This window comes from Cryptomeria japonica, chromosome 3 (genome assembly GCF_030272615.1).
Source record: "Cryptomeria japonica chromosome 3, Sugi_1.0, whole genome shotgun sequence".
Taxonomy (NCBI): Eukaryota; Viridiplantae; Streptophyta; class Pinopsida; order Cupressales; family Cupressaceae; genus Cryptomeria; species Cryptomeria japonica.
Genome location: NC_081407.1, coordinates 667,574,697 through 667,586,171, shown reverse-complemented (window position 1 = coordinate 667,586,171; position 11,475 = coordinate 667,574,697).

The window sequence follows — 11,475 nt, the reverse complement described above, 5'->3', positions numbered from 1 at the left end:
TTACCATCAACCGAGGGTAAACTAGCATGTTTTTCAATTAGTCGTCATACCCCCAAAATATTTCTTTTCAATTAGATGAAGAATCTCCTATCGGTGGAGTGATACTTTGTTCTATTGGTGAAGGAATAACTTCATTAAAATTATGATCTGTCTTTCTAATCCTTTGTTTTCAAAATTATTGCTTTACCTCTTCAACTTTCTCTTTACCTTTCAAACTGGGTCCTTTTTTATTTGCCGGTGATGCCTTACTTCTACAAAATTTTGCAATATGTCCAATTTTGTTACAAGCATAACAAGTCACATTGTTTTTCTGGATAGCCTTTCCATAACCTATGCTAGTATGTATTTTCCATTGATTAGATAAGTGTCCAAATCTTCCACAAACATAACATCTTACATTCATTTTGCAATTTTCTGAATTATGACCAATTTTGTTGCATTTATAATATTGACCAATGGGTGCATTGGTGTTCTGATAGTTTCTAGATCTACACTAATTTTCTCTATGACCATAATTGTTACAGTTAAAGCATTTCCCATTAAATTCGTAAGCATTAGGTTGTCTTACTGGTTTACTATAATCATGATTGTTTGTAGTACCAAAGCTCTCACCAACTTCAAAGCCAAGTCCATTAGTATTTCCATCAGGTTTCTAATTTTTCAGCATGTTATCAAGTTCCTCTAAACTTTTCTTGAATTTCTCTTTGTGTTGATTTGTAGTAGCCAACTCATTTTCCAATATTCCCTTTTTTCTAATAAGTTCAGTTTTATCATTTTGTGTGTGGATCAAATTTGACTTCAACATATCATTTTCTTGACAGAGTCTTGTGTTTTTATTTCCAACATCATTCAGTCTTCTAATCAAGTAATCTTCATTCTTCTTTCTATCTTCAATCTCTTTACAAAACCTCATAGCCATATCTTGCATCTCATTCCTTATAGCACTATTTTCTTGTCTTAACTTGTTCACAAGATCATTAAGAGTTTCCTTTTCACCATCATCACTCTGCATCTTCTCAAAAATTTATCTTCTTTTGTTTCTTGCAATAGTCTGATTTTCTTGAAGTCCTTGAATGAATTCCTATGCAGTCTTCAGATCATCTTGAAGTTTCATATTCTTCAACTTTTCTGCATCATAATCTGAAAGAGCTATTTCCGCTTGCTTCCTCAAGCTTTCCATCTCTACCGGTGCCATAATCTCCCTCAAGTTGTTAGTCTTTTGAAAATAGAGGACCAAGCTCTGATACCAATTATTAGGATTTCCAAAGATACTGAGAGGGGGGGTGAATCAGTATCTAACTAGTAAAGTGATTTTCCGAACTTATTAAATAAATTACATTCCAAAATAGAGTACTGGTAAACCAGAATTAATGCATTAAATAAGAACAACAAACACAACATAGAAAGCACACCATTACACAAGATTTTTGGCTAGGAAACCCAGTGTGGGGAAAACCTCGGTGGGATTTGTGACCCACAATATTCACTCACTAGCTAATAAATGAATATTACTTACAATAGGTGGTGCCTACACATGCAGGAAGGATCACTACCTAGAGCTCACTACTCAATTACAAAAGAAGTCTCACTGACTTACAAAATGGATTATAGAAATCCAATGTGATGTACTGCTACAAAAAACATATTCTATGTCAAGTTCAGTACCAGTTTAAGCTTATACAACAACCATAAACCTTACTCCAAAATTTGCCTTATTATTCGCTTATCATATTTATCTATCATATGTCCTTCTAAATCTCATAAAATGTTCTAAAAGATCTCATACTTATATATGATTCTTATTACAATATGCCATGTTGGCTTACAAAAAGATATTAAAATTAAATACAATATGCAATAAACAAAATCCTGTCGACCAGGGTGCTGATAATCATCTTTGTTGTTGGCGGTAAACTATTTGCCGGTGTAGAGGCTTTCGGTGTTGATGCCTTAGGATTGCAAGGTTGCCATCAATGACAATACCTTCAATCTCTTACAATTCCTCATTGGAGTGTGCATTTGCCAACAAGATAAACTTCCTACTGAGAAAACAATTCTCTAGCATAATAGGTTAGGCCACATAGGTGAAAAAGGTTTAAAAGATTTTAAGAATAAGAGTCTGGTTGAAGGTCTAGATGATTGCAATTTTGAGTTCGATTTATGTGAACACTGCATATATAGAAAACATAACCGTGTTCAATTTTATTCCATTTCTCATTAGTCCTCTAACATTCTGGAGTATGTTCATTTTGATGTGTTCGGTCTAGTGGATGTTCCTTCTCTGTCTAAGTCTAAGTATTATGTATCTTTTGTAGATGATTATTTGAGAAGGGCATGTGTGTACTTTATTAAAATTAAATCATAGGTGTTCAATCAATTTAAGGATATTAAGAAACTTATTGAAAATCAGACTGAGAGAAGGATTAAATGTTTGAGAACAAACAACAGTGGTGAATACTATAGTGCAGATTTTGACAAGTACTGTGTTGATCATAGAATTAAGAGACATAAGACCATACCTTACACTCCACAACAAAATGAAGTTGTTGAAAGGTTGAATTGATCTCTAATGGAGAAAGAAAGAATCATGTTGAGCCAAGCTGGGTTGGAATTGTTTTTTTGGGCTGAAGAAGTTGCTACAACATGTTACCTATTGAATCATTCTCCTACTTCAACATTGGTTGACAAAACACCTATGGAAGCATGGTCTGGTAAGAAACCTTCTTTAAGGAACCTTTATGTTTTTGGTATAGAGGAATATGCTCATGTTCTTGATGTTAATAGATCTAAGTTGGATAACAATGTTGTGAAATGTATCTTCATTGGCTATGGAGTTGGTGTGAAAGGATACAAACTTTGGAATCCAGTGACTAGCAAGGTTATGTACAACATAAGTGTGATTTTTCATGAGCTAAAACCTATTTCACTAGATCACAACATAGGAAAACAAGGAGAAGCTAGGGTTGAAATTCCTCTAGCTAGGGAAAAATCTCCAGAGATACCTAAAGATAAGGAGAGTTCAAGCAGTTCAAGTAGTTTTGATGAAGAACATGATGATGAGCCTCCTATTGAACCTCAAGAAGCCTCAACACCAGAGTTGAGAAGATCTACTCGAGAAAGGTTGCAACCTAATAGGTATACACCAAATAAGTATAGTCACTCTATGTTGAATGTTAATTGTGCTTATGCTTTACTTGTAGATATTGATGAGCCTAAGACTGTCAAAGAATCTATTAAGATGCCTTATTCAAATTCCTGGATGGAAGCCATGAGTGATGAAATGTCATCATTGGTAAAAATGAAACTTGGGATTCGGTGCCATTTCCTAAAGGAAGAAAGCCTGTAGGCTACAAGTGGGTGTTCAAAAATAATCATGGGCAAGATGGCAACATGGAAAAGAATAAAACAAGATTGGTTGCCAAGGGGTATTCTCAAAAGGAAGGTATTGACTATGGAGAGATCATTTCTCTTGTGGCTAAGCTAGCATCTATCAAATTTCTCTTGTCACTTCCACTAACACATGATTGGGACATTGAGTAGATGGATGTGAAGACAATGTTTCTTCATGGTGATCTTGAAGAATAGATTTACATGTCTTAGCCTAATCACTTTGTGGAAAAAGGTAAAGAATACTTGGTATGCAGACTCAAGAAGTCTCTGTATGGTTTGAAATAGTCTCCCAGAATGTGGTATCAAAAGTATGATACATTTGTTTTATCCTTGGGATTTTTTAGATCAAAAGTTGATCATTGTGTTTACTACAAAACTAAAGGTGATAGGATTCTTATCATAGCTTTGTATGTAGACAACATGATGTTCATAGGAAATAGAAAAGGTATGATATTAGACTTAAAATCTCAATTATCTACGAAATTTAAAATGAATGACTTAGGAGAAGAAAAGTACATTCTAGGAATGGAGATCAAAAGGGATAAATCGAAGAGGAAAATTTGGCTCTGCCAGAGAAATTATATAACCAATGTTATTGATAGGTTTCATATGTCTGAGCATAAATCACAGGTTGTTCCCATCTTGCAGGGAAATAAGTTGCCCGTGCTTGACAGTCCAAAATCTTCTGAAGAGATTGCTAACATGAAGAATGTCCCTTATGCAAGTTCTATTGGTAGCTTGATGTATGTTATGGTCTATACAAGACCAGACATTTCCTTTTAGTGGGAGTACTTAGCAAGTTTATGATGAATCTAGGAAGGCCGCATTGGGATGCTATAAAGAGGGTGTTTAGATATCTGAAGGGAACTTCAATTTTTTCTATGTGCTATCATGGTCATTCTAATGATTCAAATAAAACTCTCAGTGTATGTGGTTTTGTGGATTCTCATTGGGTAGGAGACATAGACAGTAGAATATCCACCAGTGGATGATCAAGCGGCAATTTGTAGTCACTTTGTCCACTACAGAGGTAGAATACATGGTGGCCATACAGGCTTGTAAAGAAGTTGTTTGGATTGGGCATTTGAGTCCTGATATTGGTTTTGATGCAAGGCAGGTTGAAATTTAGAGTGATAGTCAGAGTGCCATATATTTGGTGAAGAATCCTACTTTCTATGCCAGATCGAAGCATATTGATATTCAGTATCACTTTGTTCCTCACATGCTGGAAGATGGAAAAGTTATTCTTAACAAGGTAGGCACTCTGGAAAATGTTGCACACACCTTGATGAAATTGGTGAGCACTCACAAGTTCAAGTGGTGTTCTAATTCTATGGGTCTTGATACACATGTTTCTTAGTAATGTCGGGAATAGTAATTGGTCTAGTGAATTCCTCGTCAATTGGGAGTTTGTTGGAAATGTTGGTATTTTGGATATGTTGATATGGTTTTATCATTGATGTCAACACTTATCAATACTGATCAACCTATCAACACTTAGAGATTTGGTTATGCTCACCGGCAAGAAAGTGACTTATGCACAGTCACTGATATTTGGTTCACTAATAGGATATATTATTCACCGACACTTGGTTATTTCAAAAACATCATTTGGACACTTTGTCTAGGTGATTTTTCATTAGCTTATTCAAGTTTGCATATTTGTTGTTACCGGCAAATAGGTCCAGGATACACACTTGCAGGTTTATCTATTCGAGATCAGCATGACACATCTCAGAGATGATTTGTTCTTATTGTAAATGCATTGAGATGACATCATGCATCAGATATTGTTTCATTTGTAATTGATTTTATTGTAATATCTTTTAGTGAGCTGACCTACTCAATTGGTCCTAGGTTAAGGTATAAATGAAAGATCTCATTTATGAGATCAATATATGCAAGAAAGAGATTTTAATAAGGTACATGAGAATATTAGAAGAGCTATACATGCAGACATCATTCAAGATTGAAGGAAGGTTTGAAGAAGGCATATTAGAGCTAAACCGGTACTGAATCCACAATATGGAGATGCTATTTTGAGTAGTCTATTATCATTGGATTTAACCATCCAATTGTAGTCACTGTGACTCCCATTTGTGATTGAGCAGTGAGCTCTAGGCACTTGGCCTTTCTGCATGTGCAAACCCCTTATTGTACACACATACTATCTAGAGTATTATCATCTAATTGTGGGCAAGGTTTCCCACCGTGGTTTTTCCCCTTACATGGTTTCCATGTACACATATTGGTGTTATGTGATGTCATGGAAATGGGGACAAGGCAACAACAAAGTTCAATGTTAATAAGTTATTTTCAACCATAAAAACAAAACAAAGAACTAAAAACCATTCCAAACATATCAAAAGAGATTTCAAAAAGCATGAAAGAAGTTTAACAAAATAAAAGAAAGGAGAAGAGCCTCCCTAAGATGCTTCCATGATGCCTTTTGATCCTTCTCCCTTGTTTCTCCCCTCTCCAAGTCCCAAATGAGTGTAGCTCTCAGCTTTTAGCACTATCCATGGATGCCATATGGAGATTCAAGATGGTTGAATATGATAAGCAAATGCTATGCAAGTGTAGATAGTGATGCTATGAAAAAGCTCTATGCTAATACCTATATAACAACAATACTCTAATGCTTCCTCTTTGCTTGAGGAGAAGGGTTCTATTTATAGAAGAAATGGGGAAATGAAGGGTTAAGATTGAGTAATATCAACAAGGGTTAGGATTGAAAGATATTCAATCCATGTGAGACTTTCAACCCAATCCCATGTTGACAAGTGTCACCATGAGGAGGCTTGAGAGGAGAGATAAGGAGCATTAAATGCTTGAGGGGACATGATGGTTACCCTAGTCAAAGAAATAAATGCTTTGAAGAGACACATGGGTTACATGAGGGTTAAGTTAGGGGTCAAAGTCCTTAACCATGGGTGCAAGTGGAATTAACCATTAATGGTCATGTAAGAGCCATAAGTGGTTTGGAAGACTTAGAGGTTAATTTGTTGAACACACAAATCATTAATTGCTTTTCAAAACTTTGGAGTCTTTGAGAAGTGACTCCAATTTTCTTAGGAATGTGACAATATTTAGGGGATGGATTAGGTTAATTAGGAAGGGTTTAGAAGAATCTAGAAGGGGTTTAGGCATGCAAGTGGATTTTGTAGGAAAATGTAAGTGGGAGGAATTTTGGTATTTTCAATTAAAATAAAATCATTAATTTCAATTAAATGGTGTAAGTTGCATTTGGATAAATATTTAAATAAATATTAATTTATTTACATGAGAAAAAGAAAGATAAAGCATTAAATGCTTGAAGACTTTGAGGGAAACCATTAAAGGCTTAATAAGACTCTAGAAGGAAGCCATTAAGTTTGAAGACTTTAAGGGAAACCATTAAAGGCTTAAGAAGACTCTAGAAGGAAGCCATTAAGTTTGAAGACTTTAAGGGAAACCATTAAAGGCTTAAGAAGACTCTAGAAGGAAGCCATTAAGTTTGAAGACTTTAAGGGAAACCATTAAAGGTTTCAAGTGGGTGAGGATAAATAGGATTTTAAATAAATAATTTATTTAAAATAGTTGTGCAACTTGCATTTGTAGGAAAATGCAAGTGGGTGGAGGATAAAGGTGATTTAAATAAATAATTTATTTAAAATAGTTGTGCAACTTGCATTTGTAGGAAAATACAAGTGGGTGGAGGATAAAGGTGATTTAAATAAATAATTTATTTAAAATAGTTGTGCAACTTGCATTTGTAGGAAAATACAAGTGGGTGGAGGATAAAAGTGATTTAAATAAATGTTAATTTATTTAAATGTGAGAGGTGGGATTTTGGGGGAATTTAAATAAATATTAATTTATTTAAATGTGAGAGAAGATTTAATTAAATAAATATGATTTATTTATTTAATTAATGGTCTGAATTTGGTTAAGTGAATTAAATCAAATAAATTGAATAATTTATTTAATTAATAGGAGAAGAGGGTTAAGATGAATTAATTAAATATATTAATTTAATTAATTATCGATTGATGGTTAAATAATCAAATAAATACTAAATATTCATTTTAATTAAGTGGATAGATTTATGTGACTACATTATGTATTCTGGATGTTATTGTCTTTTTGTTTCATGCATTAATCTTTACCGATACTGCAATTAACTGATAAACTATCTACAAGCATTAAGTTTTGGTTAAGTTGATTTTGGTTTGAATTTATTAGACAACTAATTCACCCCCCCCCCTCTTAGTTGTCTCCAGGACCTAACAATTGGTATCAGAGCTTAGTCCTTTTTTTGCAGAAGTTTAACAACTTGAGGAGATCCAATGTCTTCAAACTATTTCAGGAAGGACAGTCCTAAACATGATGGAACCAACTATGGGATATCGAAGATTAGGATAGAGAAACATCTAAATTGCATTGAAAAGGAAATTTGGGAAGTTACAAAGAATGGTTATACTACTCCTACTCAAAGTCAGTCAAATCCAGCAAATTTGACTAAAGATGAGGAAAATGATTGCAAAGCAAGAGAAGCACGTTTGAGCACATTGTCAGATCAGAAAATCATGGGATTATTAGATAGGTCTACTACTGAAGATATTTGGTACCATTTGGAGACATTGAATGAATGAGATTCCACAGTCAAAATTTCCAAACTTGAAAGCTTCCGAGCAGGTATGAAAATCCAAAAATGGAAGAAGATGAGGATTTCTGCTTTTATGGAAAGAGTAAATGAAATTGTTTTGGGTATTAAATGTTGTGGAGGAACGTTAAGTGAAGATGAAATTGTTTCAAAAATTCTAAGAGGATTACCACCGGCATACAAAATGAAAGTTTCTTCTATAAATGAATTAAGAACTATGCCAAATACATCAGTAACTAAAGATACATTGATTGAAAAACTTTTAGCTTTTTAAATTGAGGATTTTGGTCATGTTGCTACTATAAAGAAAGATTTAGCTTTTAAAGCATCAACATCATCTGCATCATCATCATTTGACAAATCTGATTGGAAAGCCTTTTATGGAAGAGAACTTAAAGAAACGAAGAGAGAAAATGAAGAACTTGAAGCACTATTTGCAGGGAAAATGCCTAAAGTTCCAGTTGGAAGTAAGTATGAAGGTAAAGAACCCTTTAAATGTTTTAACTGCAATAAAATTGGTCATATCGCATTACGATGTCCTGATTGACATGCAAGATTGAAAGAAGAAGCTAGAAGAACATACAAGCCTAACCCTGAATATCAGAGATACAGATTTAAGAAGAATAGAGATAAATCTTGTTATCTTGCTGATGAAGGAGTCACTGATGAGTTTGATGAGGATCTGATAGAAAATGGATGGGTTTTTGTTGCTATAAATGAAGATTACCCAGCACCTACTATTCAACCAATAGAAAAGACCCCGATAGCTAAAATTCAAGATAAGGATGATTGGATCATTGATTCAGGATGTTCACATCATATGAGAGGTGATAAAAGTAAATTCTTAACCTTTCAAGGATACAATGGAGGTCTAGAAAGATTTGGAGGTGATAAAACTTGTTTGATCAAAGGAAAAGGCACTATATCTTTTGATGGTAAGCACAATACTAATAATGTTTACTATGTTAAAGGTTTAAAGCATAATCTTTTGAGTGTTGGTCAATTAGTTGAAAAAGGATTTCAGTTACAATTCAAGAATGGTAAATGCAAAATCATGAATAGAACTGGTTTGGAAATTGCAATCGGTAATCAGACTAGAGGTTATATCTTTCATTTAAACAACAGTGAAAAGACATGCTTGATTGCACATATTGATGAAATTTGGCTATGGCATAAGAGACTATGCCATGTAAATTTTGATTGCATTGTGAAAATTAGTACAACTAAAGAAGTAAGGGACTTTCCTAGAATTATCAAACCTCACAATCCAGTATGTAAGGAATGTCAATTTGGAAAGCAAGTTAGAGCATCTTTTAAGAGTATTCCAGAAAAAACCAATAATGCTCTTTACCTAATTCATATTGATTTATGTGGTCCAGCAAGAACTAGAAGCTTACACGGAGATAGATATTTCATGATAATCATTGATGATTATTCTAGAATGTGTTGGGTTACTTTTCTCAGGCAAAAATTTGAAGCACTTGGAAAATTCAAACTATTCAAGGTGATGGTAGAAAATGAAACAAGTAAGAAAATCAAATGTCTAAGATCAGATCAAGGAGGTGAATTCACATCTAATGAATTTAATACATTTTTTGAAGTGAATGGGATTAGAAGATAGTTGTCAGCACCTCGGACACCCCAGCAGAATGGATTTGTAGAAAGGAAAAACAAAACTATCTCAGAAGCAGCTAGAAGTATGTTATCACAAGAAAATCTACCTCCTGTATATTGGAGAGAGGTAGTAAGCACAACGGTCTATACATTCAACAAAGTTCACATCAAAGGTGAAACCGGTAAGACCCCTCATGAATGGTGGTTTGGTATTACCCCTACTCTTAAATATTTCAGAATATTTGGAAGAAAATACTATATTAGAAGAGATGAGTATATTGGAAAATTTGATCCTATAAGTGATGAAGGGATATTTCTTGGTTATTCATCAAAGAGCAAGGCATATAGATGTTTTAAAAAAAGATTTCCAAAAATTGTTGAGAGTACAAATGTGAAAATTGATGAACAGTTTAGAGGAACTTCAAGGTATATAGACTCTGAACCGGCAACAGAGATACTAACAAATGGACCTACAATGGACAAACTGGTATAGAATGAAGACCCAATTACATCTGTATCATTTGAAAATTCCATAGTAACTGAAGATTAGCAGCAAACAAAGACACCCTGGTATGTAAGATTAAACCACTTTTAAGATCAGATATTTGGGAACAAGTATCAAGGAGTTATAACTAGAGGAAAATTGGCAAATGAAGAGGTATATCTTATTTCTCAGTTTCAACCAACATATGTTAATGAGGCATGTGAAGATAAACACTAGATTAAAGCTATGGAAGAAGAATTGGAACAAATTGAAAAGAATAACACACGGACATTAGTTCCCCAACCTAAAAAAAAAAATGTAATTGGTAAAAAATGAGTTTGCAGAAACAAACTTAATGAAGATGGTGTTGTTCACCAAGAGTGATAACCCAAGAGACCTGCAAATCCTTCTATGAAATGGCCAATTTCAGTCTACAAAACACATCAGGGCTTGGACAACATAACATAGGACCCTAATTGATCCTCCTACACTTTACGTTCTGTTAGACCTAGGGGGGGACACCCTTTTGATGCATTAAATACAACAATTACAAACACATAACTACATCAACACTAAGTAGATAGATCATTTCACAAGCTCAATGGGTTAGGGAACACTACAGATTGGCTAGATCTGTACAAACAAGTAGATGAACTAGAGCTTGGAAAGAATGGAACACACACCCCTAAACATAAAGGGAAATAGATTTATCTTTTAATTTGTTTAATCTAAAAACATCCCCAAACTTGCAAAGACCAGTGCCTTGTTCATTGGGCAATAGAGTCACAGATAGAACTACAAATATGAACCATAGATGCAAGCTTGTTTTCCTTAAACGAGATATTCATGCATCAATACCTTGCATTAATGCACTATTTGATTCATTCACAAATTTATCAGATCTAGATACACATTTCATCATTTATGACTGATTACATAGTTTAAAACCTTCCTAGAAGGATACCCACAAACAATCACACCATTTCCTTAAAATTGACTAATCTCATCCTCCTTGAGGATTCAATTCATGATAATGAAATACATACCTAGAGAGAATACTATGAGGAATTTACTCATGCTTGACACAAGCAAGACCTACAACTAAAACCACATTTACAACACTGCACTACAATCTCTATACCCTGAAACCAAACCGAAGCATTTACAAAATTGGGTCATGACATTTAGAAAGTGGAAGCCATCAAATCTGGAGCATTTTCAAAAATTTTGGAACCCTTACAAATGAGAAGAATTGGGAATAAGAAGGAGAGGGAACCAAATCAAATCTGCAACTGAATTGCCAAGTGTCTCCTCTCTAACTGAATTTTAATCTCGACCAAAC